At 43.7% G+C, this 23,364-nt stretch overlaps 1 protein-coding gene and 1 pseudogene across 1 annotated transcript in view; one reads left to right on the top strand and one right to left on the bottom strand.

Annotated features, from left to right (window-relative positions):
* LOC116275821 (cingulin-like protein 1) overlaps positions 1-23,364 on the top strand; it is a 69,309-nt gene that overhangs the window by 14,138 nt on the left and 31,807 nt on the right. The window lies entirely within an intron of this gene.
* Positions 16,718-16,817, bottom strand: LOC116276046 (annotated as a pseudogene).

Genomic DNA, 23,364 nt, shown 5'->3' with positions numbered 1-23,364 from the left:
ATTTGGTGCAGGTACCAGCCCAAGCCTTGGCATTTCCTGTACATTAGCTGGCATGCCCTGCCTCTCAGCTGGCTGGATATTGATCATATTCATTCACTGCGATGGGGCTTTTGGGAGTGCTGCCTATCTGTGGGAGGAGCAGAAGGATGGGCCTGATTTTCTTTGGGTCAGCCGTCATGACCTGACAGGCTGCCAACTGTGGTGGCAGGAGTGTGACAAGCTGAGAGGGCAAAGAGGACAAAGAAGGACCACAGTGTTGAAGGAGGCCAGGGGCTTGCCTCAGCCTAAGTCCCACCTTTAATAGTCAGTGACAGGTTAGCATCAGTGCCTTTGTGCACCATGTCCCAATCTTCATAAGGACCCTGGGCTGTAGCTTCCAGATCCTGCCTTTTACATCCAAAGAAACAGGCTTCAGGAGGTGAGGTGACTTGTCTTCAGCCAAGCAGCTCAAAAGTGGCAGATGGGAGCCAGGCCACCCTGTTCCCAGTCTGTTGCCTATCTTTCCACATGATTGTCATAGTCTAGCAGAGTCCGGACTGGTGTCATGTGTTACAGTATATTCTGGTCCTGTGATGACACAGTCTGCTTTGGAAGAAGCCATGTGAGCCTTGTGCCCATATGGGATGACACAGGCGAATTAGAATGAATGAAATACTGGCCAAAGATAAGCAGCCTTGCGGTTACTGCTTTGCAATGGACCATTTCTTTCTTTTTTTTTTTTTTTTGATGGAGTCTTGCTCTGTCGCCCGGGCTGGAGTGCAGTGGTGCGATCTCAGCTCACTGCAAGCTCCGCCTCCCGGGTTCATGCCATTCTCCTGCCTCAGCCTCCTGAGTAGCTGGGAGTATAGGCGCCCGCCACTACGCCCAGCTAATTTTCTATATTTTTAGTAGACACGGAGTTTCACCATGTCAGCCAGGATAGTCTGGATCTCCTGACCTCGTGATCCACCCACCTCGGCCTCCCAAAGTGCTGGGATTACAGGCGTGAGCCACCGCGCCCGGCCGCAGTGGGCCATTTCTTTAGTGAAGAGCTGCTAGACTTTGAGGAAGAAAAGGCTCTAGCCACTAGTGAAAATGCACCAGGAATAGATGGGGACCAAAACCTTGTAAAGCCAAGGGTGTGAGGAGACAGACACTCTCACACATGGTGTGTGCGGGATTATAAATTCACTGGGCTTCTATCTAGGGACCAAAACCTTGTAAAGCCAAGGGTGTGAGGAGACAGACACTCTCACACGTGCTGTGTGCAGGATTATAAATTCACTGGCTTCTGTCTAGAGAGCGGTTTGGCAGGGGGGCTGCTTTTACTTGCAAGCAAACAAAATTCAATTGAAGGTGGTTCACATAGGACTAAAAAAAGCAAAAAGTGGTTAACAAGTAGTTTAAATAAGACATTTCAAAATGACATTTGTTACCTCATGTAAACAAGTCCAAAGTCTGGGCTGTTGGGGGAGTTAGTTTAAAGACCCAGGCTTATTTCCTCTTTCCTTGCCTCAGTGTTTGATGTTTGCCTTCAAGCTTGTTTCCTCATGATCTCAGTGTGGCTGTTGCTGCTCCACCCATCATTTCCTTATTCAGAGTGATGTCCAGAGGCAGGAAAGGAGGAAAGCACAGAAAAGATGCAAATCAGCATGCATTCTGAGATCCCATTTTTTTGTTTGCAAAAATATAGACCTTCAAAATTTTCTTTGTTTCCCCCCACCTGATACCATTACAATAAAAATCTTAATTTTTTTCAGCACCGTAAGATGGCGGGAAAAAAGTCTTAATTTTTTATTGCAAATATAAATTTCTGGAACCAAGAGATATGGTTATTTCTGGGCCGTGGGATGGTGGTGTGGTTTTGGTTTTCATTTCATGAAATTTTGTTTTTCATTTCATGCCCTTCTTGGCTGCTTGAATTTTGTAAATATCACAATGTGTATTACCTTTATAATACAAAAGAAAGTGATAGGTGTTTTCTTAGTAGCGGTGGGAGAAATTAAAGAGAGGAAACCGAGGCCCTAACAGGAGCATTATCTGAGACATGGTGTGAGAGGATAGGAGTGCATTTAGCTGTGTGTGGTTGGCCTAGAGGGAGGTTGGGGAGGGGGGAGAAGTCCAGCAGTGAAAGAAGGTCATTTTAAATTTCTTGGGGTACCTGGCACAGTATCTTCTACCTAGTAGAGACAAATACACATTTGAAGAATGAATGAATGTTTAGGTCAAGACCTAACACAAGTTTATGAGGTGCTGAAACCCAACCAAGCAGCTCGAGTCAGCAAGAAAGTCCGTTCTGCTGGAAATCTATCTTGCAGAGAAATATGGCTGTCATTTCCTACTTTTTCCTTGAGCTCCCAGAATCTAATTCATTGCTAAGGAATCAGTGTCAGTATGAGCCTTTCTGTTCGTCATCTGTCTCCTACTGAAGCCTACTGCCCCAGGTTCTGGATAATAAAGCCGTGTGAGGTTTTTACAACTGAGGGTAGAGCAAAAGCAAGAAACCACCATCTCATGCTAACTGTGTTAATAGTGAGTAGCTTCAATGGAGTCTAGATGTTTAAAATCTACTAAGTATAGAATGAACAGTTATTTTTTTAAAGGAGATATAAAGTTCTTTGATACCTTGGACTAATACATAAAAATGATGTGACTTTGATAACAGCAATAAGCCACAGATGACAGTTGTGAGAGAGGGATTTTCAACCTGATTGGCCAGTATTGGTGAATCAGAAATATAGAATATATAGAAGAGTGCGAATATGCCTGTTGGTGAGACGAAAGAATTATGTGTGGTGGTATTTTCAAGTATAATTCTCTTCCATATAGAAAAATAAAATGGGTATTGAAGGCCTTTTTAATGGCAAGGGTGGATGGAGGGGATGCAGACTGCTACCCTTACATTGTGCCGTATTCTTCTTAATTCCCTTGCTCCAGGGTTCTGAGTTTGACTGTCATAAATCAAAAGAAAGAATGTTGTAACTGACATTTCTATTGAGTTACTTTTAACTTCTATACCCTTGGGTTTTAGCATTTAGACCTTCTGCAATGGCCACCGGATACCCACTTTATTCAGACAATGATAGTATCGTTGAGCTGTGGTAAGATCATTTCCTTTGGAACAAAATGAAAAGCTTTCAGTGTTCACAATTGGAGGAAAATGTAAAAGCTTAGTAGGCCTTCTCTGCTACAGGGTGAAGAGTCTGTATTTGAACACCATCCACTTTGCTCCTCTAATGTGCAGTGGAATGATTCCAGTGTGCTTTTGAAATGCAAAAAACAAGTGTACCTTTTCAGTGTGGGGGTGTGTGTGTACATATATGCGTGTGTGTGTTTAATGGGTTCTTCGATATACTTGGAAGAAAAGTAATATTTAACTAATCTTTTTAAAAAAGTAATAGAAAAGTAATATTTAAAGAAAAGTAATATTTGAATTATCTTTTTTTGGGGATCATTTTGGGATTCAAAGAACCTGAGATCATTGGTACGTTATGTTCCAGAGCAGACCTTGAGAGAAATCTTGAGAGACAGAGAAGAAAGAGAGAGAAAGCGCATGTGTTTCTGTGTGTGCGTAAATATTACTACAAAGACCAAATGTCATGCTCACTTGACATGATCTTAGTATATAACCTCCTCTGGTTTTCAGACAGTCTATATTACATCTGCAGTTTTTGTGGCTAAGTTGTATAATTTTACATGAATTCTGCATCTGCATCAGAAAGTATAATAAAAATTAATGATACTAATACTTCTGTGTCACTCAACAGTGCCTGATACTGTTCTAAGTACTTAACATGTATTAACTTTTTTGTTTGTTTGTTTTAAAAAAGCCAAAGCGTCTTGTCACTCTATCACCCAGGCTGGAGTGCAGTGGCATGATCATGGTTCACTGCAGCCTCAACCTCCTAGGCTCAAGCCATCCTCCCATCTCAACATACAGAGTAGCTGGGACCACAGGCCTGTGCCTCCACATGAGGATAATTTTTTTTTTTTTTTTTTTTTAAAGACAGAGTTTCGCTCTCATTGCCCAGGCTGGAGTGCAATGGCGCGATCTTGGTTCACCACAACCTCCGCCTCCTGCGTTAAAGTGATTCTCTTGCCTCAGCCTCCTGAGTAGCTGGGATTACAGGCACATGCCACCACACCCAGCTAATTTTTTGTATTTTTAGTAGAGATGGGGTTTCTCCATGTTGGCCAGGCTGGTCTTGAACTCCTGACCTCAGGTGATCCACCGCCTTGGCCTCCCAGAGTGCTGGGGTTACAGGTGTGAGCCACCGCGCCTGGCTCATTTGGTTCTTAAAATAACACTGTCGATTCCATTTTTACCAAGGAACTGAGATACAGAGAGATTAAGTAACTTGCCTAAAGTGACTTAACTAGTAAATGGTGGGGGTGGGTTCAAAATCAGGCAGTTTGCTTTTTCTTATTTGAAGCCACAATTCATGAGAATTGAGCCCATTCTTAAATGTACAGGTTAGTCTTGTAAATTGGAGGCTATTGTATCAGTGTTACAAATGACCTATTGTAATTTCCCTTCCAAGTACTAACCAGATCTGACCCTGCTTGGTGTCCACAGTCAGGAGCATTCCTAGTGGTGTGACTGGAGAAGATCTTACATGATCTGAGCCCCTTGCTTCATGAGCAACATTTTCAGTCACTACACAGTAAGCATGTACTTAAACAATTATCTGGCCGGGCGCAGTGGCTCATGCCTGTAATCCCAGTACTTTGGGAGGCTGAGGTGGGCAGATCACTCGAGACCAGCCTGGCCAATATGGTTAAACCTTGTCTCTACTAAAAAATACAAAAATTAGCTGGGTGTGGTGGTGTGTGCCTGTAATCCCAGCTACTTGGGAAGTTGAAGTAGGAGAATTGCTTGAACCCAGGAGGTGGAGGTTGTGGTGAGCCGAGATCATGCCACTGCACTGCAGCCTGGGTAACAGAGTGAGACTCTGTCTCAAAAAAAAAAAAACAAAAAAACCCCCAAAAAAACCCAATTATTTTAATTTTAAATCTGAACTGCATTAAAAGGTAGTAAATTTAGCTAGTCAACATGAATAACTTTTAACAGAGTGTTAGTTGTCTCTTCTGTTTCCTTAGGGAAGAAAGATAAGTTCCTTCAGTTCCCAAATGAGTCCTCAATTCAACATGAGTGATTTCACCAGAATAAAATCTTCCTGCTTCTGCAAAAAGCAGCTTATGCTTTCTGAAGCTACATAATCCCAATGTGTGACTTCTGCCAGTTTCTTTTCTTTGAAACCTCAGCAGCAGCATAACTAGTGATTCATCCTTCTTGAAATGAATGTTGTGATTCGTGTTATGCACAGACGGCTACTGAATGCCCAGGTCACAGCCTTTGCGTCTGGCCTTGACTTGTTAATAAGAACAGGAGATGGGCGAGGTGTATTGCACAGTGATTAAGGGCTTAAAGCTAGGAGCAGTGCCTGGTACCAAGTAAGACATCAGTAGAACTTTGCTGCTGCTATTTTTGCTGTTGTATATTGGGCTCTGCCCTGTGCTGGGCATTATGTTAAGCACTCTACGTGCATTGCCTAATTTAATTCTCATCACATTCCCATCAAGTAGGGGATGGTTTTGTTTTTATCCTCATTTTCAAATGTAGAAACTGAAGCTTAAGGTTAAGACGTTTGCCCAAGACCATGCAGCTGCTAAGTGGTTAGCACTATGGTACAAACTGAGTTAAACGTTTTTTTTTTAAAAGTAAAAAGTTCATAAATTATAATGCAAAGAATCTTCTAGAAGTTTTCTTGTGCTTCCCCTAGTTGTTATTTTTCAACAAAGTTGCCTACTATTCTGTTTCTATCACCACAGATAAGCTTTGGCTGTTCTTGAACTTCATAAAAACAGAATCATATTCATACAGTATGTATTCTTTGTATTTGACTTTTTTTACTTAGTATTATGTTTGTGAAATTCATCCATTGATGTGAAATACATGGATTTGCGTGTAGCAATAATTTGTTTTTTCTCATTGCTAAATATATTGCTACATTTCTTATTGTATAGTTTAATGTACAAATATGCCTCAGTAATTGGTCTCAAAAAAAAAGCTGCAAACATATAGAAAGCATGTACAAGAATGAACAGAGAGTAATTCTACTGTTGATGGACTTTGGTTGTTTTTGGTTCTTGGCTGTTATTAATTGTTCTCTCTCTCTCTCTCTCTTTTTGTTTTTTGAAACAAAGTCTCCTCTATTGCCCAGGCTTGAGTGCAGTAGTGCAATCTCATCTCACTAAAACCTCCGCCTCCCGGGTTCAGGCGATTCTTCTGCCTCAGCCTCCCAAGTAGCTGGGGCTACAGGTGCACACCACCATGCCTGGCTAATTTTTTATTTTTAATAGAGACAGGGTTTCGCCATGTTGGCCAGGCTGGTCTTGAACTCCTACCTCTAGTGATCCACCTGCCTTGCCCTCCCAAAGTGCTGGGATTATAGGTGTGAGCCGCCATATGCCTAATTGTGTTCATTCTTGTACATGCTTTGTATATGTATGTGGCTCCTTGAGTATATTTCTAGGTCAGCACTGCTGGGTCTTAATAGGGGTGGAGCTGTGTTCTATACTGTGAAACTGTTTTCTTTTTTTTTTTTTTTGAGATGGAGTCTCGCTCTGTCGCCCAGGCTGGAGTGCAGTGGCCGGATCTCAGCTCACTGCAAGCTCCGCCTCCCGGGTTTACGCCATTCTCCTGCCTCAGCCTCCCGAGTAGCTGGGACTACAGGCGCCCGCCACCTCGCCCAGCTAGTTTTTTGTATTTTTTAGTAGAGATGGGGTTTCACTGTGTTAGCCAGGAAGGTCTCGATCTCCTGACCTCGTGATCCGCCCGTCTCGGCCTCCCAAAGTGCTGGGATTACAGGCTTGAGCCACCGTGTGAAACTGTTTTCTACACTCCCACCTAGCAGAGGGTTCCAGTGGCTCTGGTGTCAACACTGTATTGCCTATCATCTTCATTTCCATCATTCTGGTGGGTGTGTGGTAGAATTGCATTGTATCAAACTTGATATGGATTCTGATTCCATAGCCTATAGACTTACCCTGGTAATAACAATTTTAACAATTACAGTGCTCTAGCTATCTGGAAGGTGTTGTGCTGATACGTAATGACGAATATAACTTGATTTCTGCCCTCTAGGAGTTTATAGTCCAGGAGAAGAGAAAGACTCAGAAATCATATAATCATAGTCCAATGTAGAATCCATGCATAGGGCACTGTTGGAGCACTGGGAGAGATTACATCAATCTGTGGGTTCAGGGCATGGTTCCCTAAAGTCTTGCAGAAAGAAGTCAGTCTTCTGGGACGTGGCTTCTTCCGGAAGGTGACATTTAATCTGAGGCTAGGGGGGATGAAAATATAGGCATGTGAAGAGGAATGGATCAGAAGCCCATGTAGCCACAGGGAGGAAGTGAACAGGTGATGGTAGACCGAGGTCAAAGAGCCCTGTAGTCCGTGGTCTCTGTAAACCATTGCTGGCCTTGAAGCAGAGAGCCAATGTTGCTATAAAGCCATCAAAAGTGTTCTCTGCCTGGCTACACTAACCATTAGTCCACCTGGCTGGAGACAGCCATATTCTTATGAATTCTAGGAACACAAAGAAGGAGCTATCACCATGCCTTTGAGTGTGGCCTACTTGGGGAGAGAGAGAAAACATGGCTGGAGCTCCTTCCTGTAACAGGGCCAAGGAACCCATGGTTCTTCACCTGGAGAAGAGGGAGGGAAGCAGAGACTGCCCAGCTAGCAGTAGGAGAGGAAGTCTGTACCCTTCTCCCTATTATATGGTTTCTTTGGTATTTACATTTCTGCCATTCACATGTGTCATTTGAACACATCTTCACTGGATTAGCAAGAAAATGAGAGAACGCATTGCTGGCTGTGACCTACTTGTTAAACTTTTCTCAAAAGGTTGCACGTTACTGCTATGCTATAAAGTAATAAAGTATTCTCGCTATGATTTAAAAGTGTGTATGTTTACATGCACATCATTTTGAGAGAATATTTTATCATGATATTTCTGAATCATGAAATGTGGAAATGTTAGAGCTGGGATGGGCTGTCAGGATGAGTGAGCCCAATCCCCTCTTTTTATAGGTAAGGAAATAGGCACCAGGCATGTTGAAAGACTTGCTCAGGTCAAGTGGTGAGTGCGTGGCAGAGCTGAGTGTAGGAACGGGCTGTACACCAACTCATAGCTTTTAAGACACAATGATTAGGCCTTGGTATAAGCAAAGCCCAGAGCGATGAGAAGTGGGGTTTCCGAAGACGATCTGGGGACTGATTTACATTGATCTTCACAAGAAGATCAAAGGTCAGTGTTGTGGATCATGTCTCCTTGGAGAGCTGTGAGAAGCGCTCAGAGGGGTAGAGGAGGTAGGAAGATAGAAGGTGGACTTTTTAGGGAAGGCCTTTTTGGGAAGGTGATATTGAACCTGAGACTAGGGGGGAAGAAAACATAGGCATGTGAGGAGGAACAGACCAGAAGCCCATGTAGCTGCAGGGAGGAAGTGAACAGGGGATGGTAGACTGAGGTCAAAAAGCCCTGGAGTCTGTGGCATTTGTAAACCATTGCTGGCTTTGAAGCAGGGAGCCAATGTTGCTATGAAGCAGTCAACACGGTTCTCCTCCATCATCAGCCTGTGACCCACAGGGGACCCGCAGGCCTTTGTGGAGGCTGCCTCCATTTGGCGGAGTGGCAGTGTTGGAGAAAATGGTATTACTGACTCCTGAATTAGGATGCTCCCGATCCTAACTCTCTCAGTATCTCGTCTTGCGAGTTACTAAGACCGGGTCCTTAAGATGTCTTACTTATTTTTTGATGTACATTTTATACATTAATTTTTATAGTGCTTCACAAGCTAATTTTTGAATTATAAAAGTAATAGAATCACTTTACAGAAACCAGAAAAAGGAGAAAAACCCCCCATGATAATTTTATTATTTAATTTTTTCCCATAGTTTTAATTGTGGGGTATAGATTATTTTATGTTATTCCTGTGTCCTTTGACATGTCACGAGCCTTTTTTTCTTGATTATGTAGTCTTTATCACTATTTTATTATTTGTAGAATATGAAGTGGAACACCTTGTACTACTTAAATTTCTTTCTTTCTTTTCCTTTTTCTTTTTTTTTTTTTGAGATGGAGTCTTGCTCTGTCACCCAGGCTGGAGTACAATGGTGTGGTCTCAGCTCATTGCAATCTCTGCCTTCTGGGTTCAAGCCATTTTCCTGTCTCAGCCTCTCGAGTAGCTGGTATTACAGGTGCGTGCCACCACGCCTGGCTAATTTTTGTATTTTCAGTAGAGATGGGGTTTCACCATGTTGGTCAGGCTGGTCTTGAACTCCTGACCTCAAGATCTGCCTGCCTCGGACTCCCAAAATGCTGGGATTACAGGCGTGAGCCACCGCACCCAGCACCATTTAAATTTCAATCTTTTTTTTTACTTTTAATTGTAATGATTAAAAAAAAAAAGATGCTTATTGTAAAGCATTTGGAAAATACAGAAAAGTGTAAGATGAAAATTAAAAACTTTTCAGTTCTATCATGAAGATAAACACATGTTAATATTTGGCTATATTTCCTCTTTCCCCTCTGCTTTTTTTTACATATATATATATATTTAAATATATATATATATATGCTTTTCTTTCCTTTTTTGTTCTTTGAATGCAAATTGGGGTTGTTTCCTGCAAGCAAGTTACTGTTAATGGGGATTTTGGATGGCCGTATAATGAAATAGGAAAACGATGAATAGAAGCCTAGGAAGAAAGAATAAGTGGTATTATAGGTTTGTATTATATCGCCGTTTTCCTGTTCTATTTGGAGGAAGAGGGAAAGGGGAAAGGAAGCCAGCTCTTATTGTGTGCCTGCCATGCACCTGGTCCTGCAGTGCTGGGAAGTACTGTGTGCTCCGGCTCCCAGAGAAGCAAACGCTGGCACCGTGGGAAAGTGGGATCCTCGCGGCAGCGTGTTGTTTGAAAAACCAGTCTTTCAAACGTAATAACTGAGCATATTGGAAAACCAGGCTGGAGTCATGGTGTAAACTGAGTTTACTCAAACCGGCAGGTTGTTGGGAAGGTACATATACCTCTATTGTTTTAACCCACTTGAAGATTAACACGTGGGAACAGCATTTTGAATAGAGAACACAGTACTTTATCATTTGGTGCAGAGGCCTTGTATTTTTAACAAAAATTGCCCCAAAGTTTCCTCCAAATGCATTAAGTCCATGTTTTTGTTGTTTAACCATGAATATTTTTAAAAAATTTATTATTTTGAAAATCCACGCCCTTTAAATTTTATTTTTGCTCTCATAAATTCTTCTTTCCTTTTATTTTTAGTTGGCACATAATTGTACATACTTATGGGAGAACAAAGTGATATTTTGATATATGTATACAGTGTGTGATGATCATTAATAGAGGATTGGCTAAATTAGGATTTATATAAAGCGCTCAGAGGGGTGGAGGAAGCAGTAAGATAGAAGGTGGGCTTTTTAGGGAAGTCCTTTAGGGTGATTAATATATTCATCACCTCAAATATTTGTCAATCCTTTGCATTGTGAACATTTGAAATCTATCTTCTAGCTATTTGAAAATGTGCAATAAATTATTAACTTATTTCTCCTATCTAGCTGTAACTTTGTTCACCAACTTCTTCCTATCCTCCCCTCTTCCCTACCTTTCCTAGCCTCTCATAACTATGATTCCACGCTCTACTTCTTTAATATTTAATTTAATCCCCAAATTCTAATTGTAGTCCATATTTGAATACTCTGTATTATTGGTCACAATTTTGGTTGATTAGTTTTTGAAAAGTAGAATCTTGTTTTTTGAAGCCATGCTTAATCACCTGAAGACCCAGGTCATCTATAGTTTTTTTTTTTTTTTTTTGCTAACAAAATTCTGTATGGGGAAAATAGGAAAAATAAATACACAAGAAAGACACAAGAAATGGACAGTACTACAATTCTGATTTTACATCTTCATGACAATGAGTAAAGATCTCTGAGTTTTATCTTCAGAGCGGAGTATGGAATCTGTCCATTGAGGATTGCAGGCCGAGTGCAGGGGCTCATGCCTGTAATCCTAGCACTTTGGGAGGGGAGCCTCCAGCATTGAGGCTGGAGGATTGCTTGAGCTCAGGAATTTGAGACCAGCCTGGGCAACATGGTGAGACCCCATCTCTATGAAAACTTAGACCCTAAATAAAACTCACTATTTTCATTCTTATTAATCTTGTTTGTTATTGGAGATATCCTTAGAGGCTCTAGGTATGTAAGTCTCCTTGTTCCTACACTATATAGCTGTAGAAATTGCTGTATTTCTAATACCTTTTTTTTTATTTTAAATGAGGTCTCACTCTGTCACCAAAGTGGGAGTGCAGTGACATAATCATAGCTAACTGCAGCTTCAAACTCCTGGGCCCAAGCCATCTTCCTACCTCAGCCTCTCCAGTAGTTGGGAGTACAGGTGTGCACCATCATGCCTAGCCAAGTTTTAAATTTTTTGTTTGTAGAGATGGGGGTCTTGCTATATTGGCCAGGCTGGTCTTGAACTCCTGACCTCAGGCCTGTCTCGGCCTCTCAAAGTGCTGGGATTATAGGCGTGAGCCGTTGCACCCAGCCTCTTCTCATTCTTATGACTGCTTATTGTGGTTCTTTTGTCACTTTCTGTAACTGATACTGTTAGTAGCTCATGCTTTTGTTGCTTCTGCTTGGCTTTGGGCTAAGGATTATAACTTCCATCTGTGTTAAGTTGTATGTGAAGGAAGCTGAGTTTGAATTGTGTTTTTTGCTGGGTGCTGTGCTTGAGACAGCTTGTTGCCGAAAAAGAAAATGGTAGGCTTCGCAGCACACACAGTTTTGGATGCTCAAAGCCCATTTGAGCTTCCAGTCACTTTTTTTCTGTCTTACTATAAAAATAATACATGTTTGTGTGGGCATGGTGGCTCACACCTCTAATCTCAGCATTTTGGGAGGCCAAGACGGGCGGATCATCTGAGGTCGGGAGTTGGAGACCAGCCTTGCTAACCTGGTGAAACCCTGTCTCTACTAAAAATACAAAAATTAGCCAGATGTGGTGGTGCCTGCCTGTATTCCCAACTACTTGGGAGGCTGAGGCAGGAGAATCGCTTGAACTTAGGAGCTAGAGGTTGCAGTGAGCCAGGATTGCACCACTGTACTCCATCCTAGGCGAGACAGTGAGACTCTGTCTCAAATTAAAAAAAAAAAAAAAAAAAAAAAAAAAAATGCCTGTTTGCAATGAAAATTGAAGCATTACAGAAATATGTTATTTAAATGAAAGGTACTCTGTTTTATCATCTCTAGTCATAACTACTCTTTAAGGATTTGATAAACTTTTTTAGATTTTTCTGTAACTTTATATTATTTTAGAGAGATGGGGTTACTCTATGTTATTTTGGTACTAATTTTTGTATTTTTAACAATATATTTGGATACTTTCTATGGCTGTGTATATAAATTTTTGTTGGTTGTTTTTAATAACTTCCTGGTGTTCCATATATCTATGGCATAGATCTATCATAATTTAGCCAATCTTCTATTAATGGATATTTGAACTATTATAAATACCTCATATATAAGTATTTGTACTCTATGATGTGTGTGTATAATTCTTCTGGTCAGAGTTAATTACTGGAAGTAGAATTGGATGATGTATACATTGAGCCACCATGCCCAGCTGCCTTTTTCTTTTCTAAATGCAGAATTTTAGGCCTCAACTCCAAACCATGCATCAGAATTTCCAAGAATGGGTCTCAGGGATGTGAATTTTTAAAAAGTTCCCAAGTGATTCTGCTGGCGCCCCAGTTCTAGCATGCCTAAGACATTTCCTTGCCACCTCGAATGTTCAGTTCAAAGGTGGATGGTTCTGGAAAATTGTTCAAAACAGCTTCAACCTGATGAAGTGTTTAGTTGTCCTTGAAGAATAATTTCATTTGAGCCTTCATCCTTTAATAACTATCCTTTTTTCTACTACCAATTCTTCTGAACTTAGTAGCGCTCCAAATTGGCTCATTCTCAAATTCCCTTATTACGCATTTTGTGGTAAAGACTGCTAATTTTATATCCGGTGCCTGTTTCTCCTCTTCTTCTTCAGTACCCAAAAGCTTGATTTTTTTTGGAGGATGTACAGTGTGCCACGCCAAAAGACAGTATTTCCAAGCCTCCTCTTCTCCTGTTCATGGGCTAGTGAGTTAAGCTCTAGTAAGTGAAATGCGAAGGCTTGTGGAAAGGTTCCAGGGACTGACTTCTATGGGTAATGTATCCTTTTTCTTTTTCTCTGACCTTCTACGTACTGCTTGGAATATGGACACAATGGCTGAAGTCCAGCAGCCATCTTGGATCGTGAGGTCACCATGAAGATGGAAGCCACGTGATATGGCTTGGGCGTTTTGTCCCCTGTAAATCTCATGTTGAATTGTAATCCCCCATGTTGAGGTGGGGCCTGGTGGGAGGTGTTTGGGTCGTGGGAGTAGATCCCTCATGAATGGCTTGGTGCCTTCCCCATGGTGAGTGAGTGAGTTCTTGTTCTATTTCATGTGAGAGCCGGTTGCTTAAAAGAGTGTGGCACCTCTGTTGCTCCTGCTCTTGCCATGTGGTATGCCTCTTCCCTCTTTACCTTCTGCCATGAGTGAAAGCTTCCTGAGGCCTCACTAGAAGCTGAGCAGATGCTGGTACCATGCTTGTACAGCCTGCAGAACCGTGAGCCAAATAAACCTCTTTTCTTTATAAATTACCCAGCCTTGGGTATTCCTTTACAGCAATGCCAAATGGACTAGCACACCATGCTCTAAGTAAGTAGGGCATAAAGAAAGGAGCCTGGATCCCTAATGACCGCAGAGCCATGATCCCAACCCTGGACTGCTTGCCTCCACACTTCTATCTTATTGGTTAAGCCAAAATTATTTTGGATTTTCCATTACATGCAGCAGAACCTAACCCAAGGAATACCCCTGCTCTCTGTTGGTTTCACAGTGTGTCTCCAACACCATCTTGAAGGTGCAGTGACTTGCACATAGTAGGTGCTTGGTAAGTGTTTGACAAGTTAAGTACCCAATGGCATTGAGGTAAAGAGTTCAAAGGCTTCAACTGCTCTGACCTCTGCCCTTTTCTGCCTTAGATTAAGTTACTCGTGGGGACCTTTTGTTTTTTGCCATCTCACCCCCAGGAAGGTATTTCCCAGCCCTCAGTGCAGGGGTTTAGGGCTACCGGCTTGAATCATTTTGACAAGACAGCAGGCAGAAGACATCGGAGATTCTAACTGCATACATGCATTATTTCAAATGAAAATATAAGGGGTGGGCACTTTTCTGAATCTTCTAGAGAAATTGGAGGTGGTGGTTCAAATGATGTCAGAAAAGGCCACCATCGAATCCTTTGCTATCGTTTGGAGGCTGTACTTTCCACAGTGCTTGCCAGGACTTGATGTCAGGGAAGTCTTTCAAGGAGCCTTGATTGCCAGCTATTGACGAAGGGGTCTGTCTGCTCAGTGGCAACCTCCATGGTGGTCTTGGCCAGACCAGCCTGCCCCTGACTCATGCTAAGCTTTGTCAGCCAGGTTGAAACGCCCCTCTTTGGGGCCCAGGACAACGTGCTGGTTTCCTGGAAGCATTTGGGCCAAGACTCTGCTGCTAAGAAAATGATACTGTTTTTGCAAGCATGGAGGTGTGTTTAAAATGCTTTCCCCGCCCCCAACAACAGTAAAGTTCCATGCAAAGAAATAGGAGGTTAAAAACCACCTCCCAAACCCAGAAAACAGAATGCAAAACCTGGGAGGCGAATTAACTCTTTACTGATGCCAAGGAGTTTATTTCAAAACAGGATTCATTGACTGCAGGGATTTGGAGTCTGCCCTCCTGTGTGCCCACTGAGAGCAATGGGCAGAGGCTGACCCGCAGCCCTTTGTGGGGAAAAGTAAATTCCATGGCAGACCTCAGTGGCTGAAGACTCTTTGCTTTTCCTGGAAATAATTAGAAAAATACGTACTCTTTGAAAGGCAACATCTGGCTGGCTCGAGGCAGGCTGGAAAATACTCAATCTAAATAGATGGAGGTGACATTGTGCAGAAGGAAAGAAACATCCCGGGGGAGTGTCCGGTGGGTTTTCATGGCCATGTCTAGAGAGGCACCCCTGCTCTGTCCCAGGGCTGGCTGCTTCCCTGGATCTGGGGGTTGCCCCTGCCTTTTAGAGGACAGATGCACAGCCCCAGAGCCCGGTTACCTCCTCTGACCCCCTCCAAGCCTTCCACAGAGGAAAGGGCCCTCCCATAGCACCAGCTGATGCCCAGAGCCAAGAGTTTGCTGCCCAGGGAGTACCCTGGGCTAGTGCTGGGTGTCAGACTTGACTTTCCATCTACTTCCAGTGCAATTCAAGGTGTTGATTGTGACTGCTGGAACTGTCTTTGCCTTCTCAGCCCTTTCTCAAGGCTGCCTGTGTGCTTGTTCTTATTAACCAAGCCCAGAAGCCAGGGACCTGGAAGCCTGGCAGTATTTCCAGGAGAGTAGCTTATTTCTCTCACTTGCTTCTCCCTCCTGAGCTTGGAAGGGCCCAGCTTTGGACCTCTTGAAACACCAGGGCAAATTCCCCTTCTCTTTCTTTTTTTTTTTTTTTTTTTTTTTGAGACGGAGTCTCGCTCTGTCACCCAGGCTGGACTGCAGTGGCCGGATCTCAGCTCACTGCAAGCTCCGCCTCCCGGGTTCACGCCATTCTCCGGCCTCAGCCTCCCGAGTAGCTGGGACTACAGGCGCCCGCCACCTCGCCCGGCTAGTTTTTTGTATTTCTTAATAGAGATGGGGTTTCACCGTGTTAGCCAGGATGGTCTCGATCTCCTGACCTCGTGATCCGCCCGTCTCGGCCTCCCAAAGTGCTGGGATTACAGGCTTGAGCCACCGCGCCCGGCCTTCCTTCTCTTTCAATTTACATCTACCTGCTGGTGAAAAAAGCAGAACAACATCGTCATGGATTTATGAATGTTCGGGGTTTTTAAAATGTTTTATAGCATGTAAGATATTTTCAAGTGAAGAATGCAGTTCTAATAAATTCAATGAACCTGTCACGGGTTTTCTGAAACCAAGTTTCTATGAAAAACTATGGTGATGACATGTTGAAGGTGCTTATTGAAAAATATGGGTCCTTGTAGTGAACATTTTTGCAAAGGGTGCATCTTCACACAGAAATACTTTCACTAGCAGCTTTGTTTAGTTATTCTGCAGCTACTTGACTGTGGGTTCCCAGAGAGCCCTGAGGCAACCTTTATAAAAGGCTTAGGTTTGACTTCCCTTTGGTGAGTTCAGCTTTTGCGCACCCTAAGAAGGCTCAGAGAACACCGAATTTCTTCCAAGTAAAGAGGTTGTGGAGTAAATCTTTGGAGGATCTCAAGAGGGGCAGCCTGCTTTTGAACAGTCATTAGCCTAATGTGGGTAAATTCCTATTAATCATGTTGAGAGGGGACTTGGTAATCAAGTTCGTGTGGAATTGGGAGATTAAAAGGGCTGGGAGTCCTTGGAGCTGTAAGACCCCTGAAGCTCCAACTCTGCTACTTGCTTGCTGTGTAATCTTGGGTAAGAAATCACTTGACCTTTCTGAGCCTTGATTTCCTTGATTTCCTTGCGTGTAAAATGGGAATGCTAATCATTGCACACCATACTGTCTTTCTATGTGAATTAACAAAGCCACATTTGTATTGGTGCTTTTTTTTCGTTTCTTTTCTTGAAATATGAGATGCTTCATGAATTTGCATGTCATCTTTGTGCAACGGACATGCTAATCTCTGCTGTTTTAATTTTAGTGTATGTGCTGCTGAAGTGAGCCTGTATTGGTGCTTTCTAAACTGTAAAGTGCTGTGTACACATTAGGCATTAAGATGATGGCTGCCTTTTTCACTTCACCCACCCCATTGCCTCCACTGTCGATGATGACATCAGCATCATTGTTTCCCTACTCTGGATGGGGGCTGCTTTCTGTCTCACACTCCGAATCGGGTGTCTCATTCCTCCCATCACTCTGCCGTTGACTTTGGGCTACCCTTAGGTGCTGCTTCCAGTTTGGGAGCTGTGTGTGACCTTTGCGTTTTCCGGCCTTCAGGTAAGATTTTTTTTTCTTTCTTTCTTTTTTTCTTTGAGACAGAGTCTCAAAGAAAAAAAATGGGTTTTAATGGCCGTGTCTAGAGAGGTAGAGAGGCACCCCTCTGTTGCCCAGGCTGGAGTGCAGTGGCGCGATCTTGGTTCACTGCAAGGTCTGTCTCCCAGTTCATGCCATTCTCCTGACTCAACCTCCCAAGTAGCTGGGACTACAGGCGCCCACCACCACGCCCGGCTAATTTTTTGTATTTTTAGTACAGATGGGGTTTCACCATGTTAGCCAGGATGGTTTTGATCTCCTGACCTCGTGATTCACGCGCCTCAGCCTCCCAAAGAGCTGAGATTACAGGCATGAGCCACTGTGCCCGGCCAGATTTTCTCTTTTCAAATCTTTCTGCTATGATACTGTCTAGATTTCTGAATTTCTGTGACATTCTTTGATCTGTCATTTGCAATCTCCAGCTCTTTCCTACCTTTCAGTGCTGTGTGGTGAGCTTGGTGAGTGGGGAGCAGAGAGGGGCTGCGGACCCTGAGAAGGTTCATTCATAGGGCTCTTTCTGTGCCTTCTAATGTCCTCCTCCCTCAGCCCAGACGCTGAGCCTTTCCCCAGGGCTCTAAGAAGACAGGAACACTCGTAGAAGGTGTGGACCTTTTATTTATTTCTTTCTTTTTTTTTTTTTTTAACCTAGTGGGCCTACAACTTATGTTTAATACAAATGAATGCTTTTTATTCACTTAATACCAAGTGCCCCCTGTGGGCCAGGCCCTACTTCCACCCTAAGGATACAGCACAAAGCAAAGCAGAGGCAGAGAAAATCCCACTAAACACACAGGCGAGGCCCATCAGTGGGTGATGAGCGCTAAGAGGAAGAGTGTGGCCAGATGAGCTGGAAGGTGCGGATGGGGCGGAGAGAATCCTACCTGTTGGCAAGGCCTTTTCTACGAGATGGTCCAGGAGGATTTCTCTGATAAGCAACACGAGGCTGAGACCTGAAGGAGCCTCCAGAGCACGGCTGCCTGGGGGAAGGGCACGGGGAAGATGGGACAGGGATGCTGAAGGCCCTAAGGCATGAGGCCTAAGGGCAGGAGGCTGCTCTGTGTGTTCTGGCAACAGCAAGGAAGCCAGAATAGCTAGAGGAGGGAATGAGGATGGGGGTTCTAAGAGAAGGAGGGCAAAGCATGCTGGACTTTGCAGGCCGGCGTAACAGTTTTCTTCTGATGGGAGGTAGAAGCCAATTAAGGGTTCTGAGAAGGGTGGAGGTGAGTGGCTCAGCTAGGAGCCTAGTGAAGTGGCCTAGAACTTTCTGTGGAATTTATTCTGCAATCCTGCGAAGTGGCAGTGGCATGGTAACATGGAAGAAAGAGTAGGGTAAGTGGTAGTGACTGGGTTCTGAGATGGGAATGAAAGCCTGGAGTGAGTGTCTCAGGAAACCAGACGCCGGCATGGCCTAGAGGGTCCTCATCTCAAAACTGTGTTTAAAAATGGCAAACACATGAGAGCATGGTAATCAAACTTATGTAAGTACTGTACAAATCCAAAAAATTTTTAGCGAGTGTACTGAATTAATTGCCAGTGATCACTAGTGCTGGGCTCTGAATGCAATCTGAAATAAAAAAGTTTTTTCCTGAATGTATTTATCAAAATACTGAGTGCTTACCAAATACTAGTGTTTACTGTACTAGTTGACCTGTACAATCAGTTTAAGTTAAGTAAGCTAACTTAAATTTATGACTATTGTCTTATTCCTGATCTATTCACAGGTCACTTGGAAGGTTGGGCCATCTGTTCTTCTGGCATGAGTTTTCCCTCTGATGGGGGTAGAATTGGTAACTGTTGAATCATCTGATTATTGCAGACAGACGTCCTGTCACTAGCCCCTGCTGTTAGGAGGTGGGCTTCCTGAATGGCTTTCTGTATACACGAAGAATTTCAAGACCTTCCGTTAAGGCGGTCAGAGCTAAGTTTTAGCGTTTACAAGAGGTCTTGGCTGACTTGCTATAACTTACAGCAACCTGATGTTTGGACACCTTTTCCTTTCTTTTTTTTTTTTTTTTAGACGGAGTCTTGCTCTGTTGCCCAGGCTGGAGTGCAATGGCACGATCTCGGCTCACTGCAAGCTCCACCTCCCGGGTTCACGCCATTCTCCTGCCTCAGCCTCCCCAGTAGCTGGGACTACAGGCGCCCGCCACCATGCCTGGCTAATTTTTTTTGTATTTTTAGTAGAGATGCGGTTTCACCGTGTTAGCCAGGATGGTCTCGATCTCCTGACCTTGTGATCTGCCTGCCTCAGCCTCCCAGAGTACCGGGATTACAGGCATGAGCCATTGTGCCTGGCCTCCTTTCTTTGTTTTTAGTAAATATGATGAGAAAAAAGACTCCTCATCTGTCTTGTTTTGTGAATTACTTCTATTCTTACTCAAAAAAATGTTTAAAGAAATAATTGTGAAAAACTAGGTTTTGCCAGGCACAGTGGCTCATGCTTGTAATTCCTGCAGTTTGAGAGGATGAGAGGAGAGGACTGCTTGAGACCAGGAGTTTGAGACCAGCCTGGGCAACATAGTGACACCCCGTCTCAACGACAACAAAAAAATAAAAATAGCCAGGTGCGGGATGCATGCTTGTAGTCCCAGCTACTGGGGAGGCTGAGGCAGGAGGGTCACTTGACCTTGGGAAATGAAGGCTGCAGTGAACTGTGATTGTGCCACCATACTACTTCGGCCTGGGCGACACAGTGAGACCCTGTCTCAGAAAAAAGGCAGGGTGGTGGGGCTTGACAATTTGTTCCATATCTGAAAGTATTAGAAAAAATTACTCTAAAATTTTTTTTTTTTTTTGAGATAGAGTTTCACTCATGTTGCCCAGGCTGGAGTGTGGTGGCATGATCTTGGCTTGCTGCAACCTCCACCTTTTGGGTTCAAGTGATTCTCCTGCCTCCACCTCCTCAGTAGCTGGGATTACAGGTGCCCACACCACGCCCAGCTAATCTTTGTATTTTTAGTAGAGACGAGGTTTCACCATGTTGGCCAGGCTGGTCTCAAACTCCTGACCTCAGCCATGCCCAGCAGAAAAAATTACTCTCTTTGGTAATTGCAAAATATGTGGAGGTGAGAGGGTGCAGTGTAAGTTAGGAGTTAAGTGACCTGACTAAATATCTGTGTCCTGCTGAAATCTTGCAGAAAGTAGGATGCTTAGGAAGAAAATCGTCTATCCCACGAAGCCATTTCCCATAAACAGCTGAAAGCAGAGCACACCGTTGTGTTTATTTGGGTAACAGGAAAACAGAGTTAGGTTTCTCAGGGGCTCCAGACCTCAAGGATGATGAACACACACATTCATACACAAAAGTCACTTCCTTTGATAGACATCCTTATCTTGAATGCCTCACTCAGAGATGAATCTTTCCACAAATGTGCACTGCCCAGGTAAGCCTTTTGGAATCGAAGAATCAATTATTCAAGAATGTGACTTTTAAGCCCCAAAGCAAAGTTTGGACAGTTTCCCCAGAGCCAAACCTCTGGATATTAGTGCACTTTTCTGGGATAACATAATTTAATTTAATTTTAGTTTAGTTTTTTTTAGAGATGAGGTCTCCCTGTGTTGCCCAGGCTGGTCTTAAACTCCTGGCCTCAAGCAGTCTTCCCACCTTGGCCTCCCGAGTAGCTGGGACTACAGGCTTGCACATGCACCCAGTTCATTAGTGTTTTTTTTGTTTTTTTTTTTCCATCAATCAGTGCAGGGGTTCATAGACACCCTCTTTATAAAGAGGTATGCTCTTGAAATTGCCTTTAGGCCAGACCCAGTGGCTCATGCCTGTAATCCCAGCACTTTGGGAAGCTGAGGCAGGTGGATGGATCACTTGAGGTCAGGAGTTAATGACCAGCCTGGCCAACATGGTGAAACCTTGTCTCTACTAAAAATACAAAAAAATTAGCTGGGTGTGGTGGTGCGTGCCTGTAATCCCAGCTACTTGGGACGCTGAGGCAGGAGAATTGCTTGAACTTGGGAGGTGGAGGTTGCAGTGAGCCAAGATGGTGCCACTGCACTCCAGCCTGGGCGAAACAGTGAGACACTCTCTCTCTCTCTCTCTCTCTCACACACACACACACACACACACACACACACACACAACCTTTTGACTTCCTGCCCTCAGGCATGTGTGCATTCATTGAGGACATTAGGAACTAACCATCGCGGAGATTAAGGGTGCATTCAGCCTTCCAGGAGCTCGCCATCTGCCCTGTGCAAGTTGATAAGTTAAGGGACAATCTTGGTGTTTGGTTGGGCTGAGGCCAGCACTAGGGGTGTGTGTGTGTGTGTGTGTGCGCTGAGGGAACAAAAGGTCTGAAATCTAGTCCAGGGGAGAGTCAGCAAGGTAAGGCCTGAGGAAAGTGGGCTGGCAAGCTCAGGAAGCAGAGGGGCTCCGTGCATTTGGAGACGTGTGAGTAGGCGCAGAGCATGCACAGGGGAGGCACATGGGCTGGAGACGTCTGGGGCCTGGTCTTGAATTCCATGCTGAGGAGCTTGTGTTTTTATCCAGAAAGCAAAAGAAGAAAGAAACCACTGAGTACTTTTTAGGCTGAAGTACAAATTTGAAAAGATCACAGTGGCCATGGGGAGAATGGGTCAGAGGAAAACAAGCCTGAAGGCTGAGGGTCAACTTAGAAAGCCAAGGGTGTAATCCAGTTGAGATATGCATATCGCTGTAATTAGGGCTGTGGTGTGGGGTGGAGAAGTATGGCTGAGAGGTTTCAGGAGGCAGGATCAACAGGAAGCATTCACTAACTGATGTGGTGTGAAAGGCAGAGGGAGAAGGTAGGATGCTTGCAGGTCCTCAGAGGGCATGGAGTTGACTGTGATTCTCCATGTACCATGTAAGTCAGGAGCTCTTAGGAAGAGTCAAGTGGGCCTGGGACTGTTAGGACTTTTAGACATTTGGAAGCTGCTAAAACAAGAGTAGAAGTTCTAAGTTGAGTCTAACCAGAGAGGAGTTCTTACAAGCAAAAAGTAGAGAATTAAGTCCAATGAAACTGCTGCTTGGTTTGAAAAGTCAAGCGGGAAGGGAATAATGAACAGGAGTTTCTCTGCAGAGCGTCTTCATCTGATGCCTAGTGTGAGGACCTCGCCCTTTCCGAGCCTGACAGATGGCAACTGTCCTTCCATTCTGGAAGATTAAAGGCATAAGCCGTTAGCCCAGAAGGTACTTCAACCGAGATGGTTTGGGGTCCTGACTAGTGAGAACTCACCACTTCGAGGAAGTGGAATCCTGTCTTAGTTGAGGGGATCATTTGCAGCGTGAGGACCAGGCTGGAGGTAGCCTGGTCTAGGAAAGGAGGCAAGAGAGGACTGTGGAGTGAGACAGACTTCGTCAGGATCCCAGGTCTGTCAGCTGTCAGCTTCACAATCAAATTACTTAAAGTCCTTGTCCTTCAGTTTTCTCATTTTACATGTCATTAAGAAGATTAAATGTGAACCTAGGCAAAGTGCACAAAACAGTACCTGACTCATGATGGCTCCTCAGTAAACCCTAGTTCCTTAGTTGATATGGAGGATGGTTTATACCACTGTTGGGCTTTATTTCCTACGCTTGGCCTTCTGATCTAAATGAGGCTTGATTCCTAGGACTGATTGCCATCTTCTCTCCCCTCTTCTACTCCATGTCGCTGGCTATGTCAGCAGATGGTAGAGTGTTCTGGAAGCCTTCCCATCACCACCTCTCTCTAGGCAGGCATTTTGACTGACTGTGTGGTCCCCACATGTGTACGTGTGTGGAGTGGGGAGGAAGGAGTGAGTATGAAGAGGTCCAGTAACAACAATTGAGAGAAAGAACAAATAAATTCGGTCTACAATATCTGAGGCTATATTATCGACTACACTGGTTTTTCAAAATGCTGAACTTCTACCTCTTAATTCTCTTATGGCTTATAGGGAGTGCCCTTCAAATCTTCTGTTAATCAAGATGGATTTGTGTTGCTTTAGCTTCTTTTCTCTCTTGCTGAAAAATAAAATGCAATCCTTAATAAGAGACTGAAGTCCATCACGTTTGTATCTTGTCAGATTCAGTGACAAATCGGAGAAAAGTCTGATTTGCTTGAAAACAAGATGATAAATATGTGGTGTTGGTGTTTTCATACAAGAATCTGAAGATAATCTGTAACAGCTTAGAGAACATAATTGTTCCTGTACCACAAAGACCACATTTTTTAAAAAAGAACTTTTGAAGGATCTTACTAAAATTTATTACATTTATACCATGTTGGATGGTGATATTGGCCATGT

This window comes from Papio anubis, chromosome 7 (genome assembly GCF_008728515.1).
Source record: "Papio anubis isolate 15944 chromosome 7, Panubis1.0, whole genome shotgun sequence".
Lineage (NCBI taxonomy): Eukaryota > Metazoa > Chordata > Mammalia > Primates > Cercopithecidae > Papio > Papio anubis.
The sequence above is the reverse complement of the archived record's forward strand: the minus strand, read 5'-3'. Positions and strand labels throughout refer to the sequence as shown.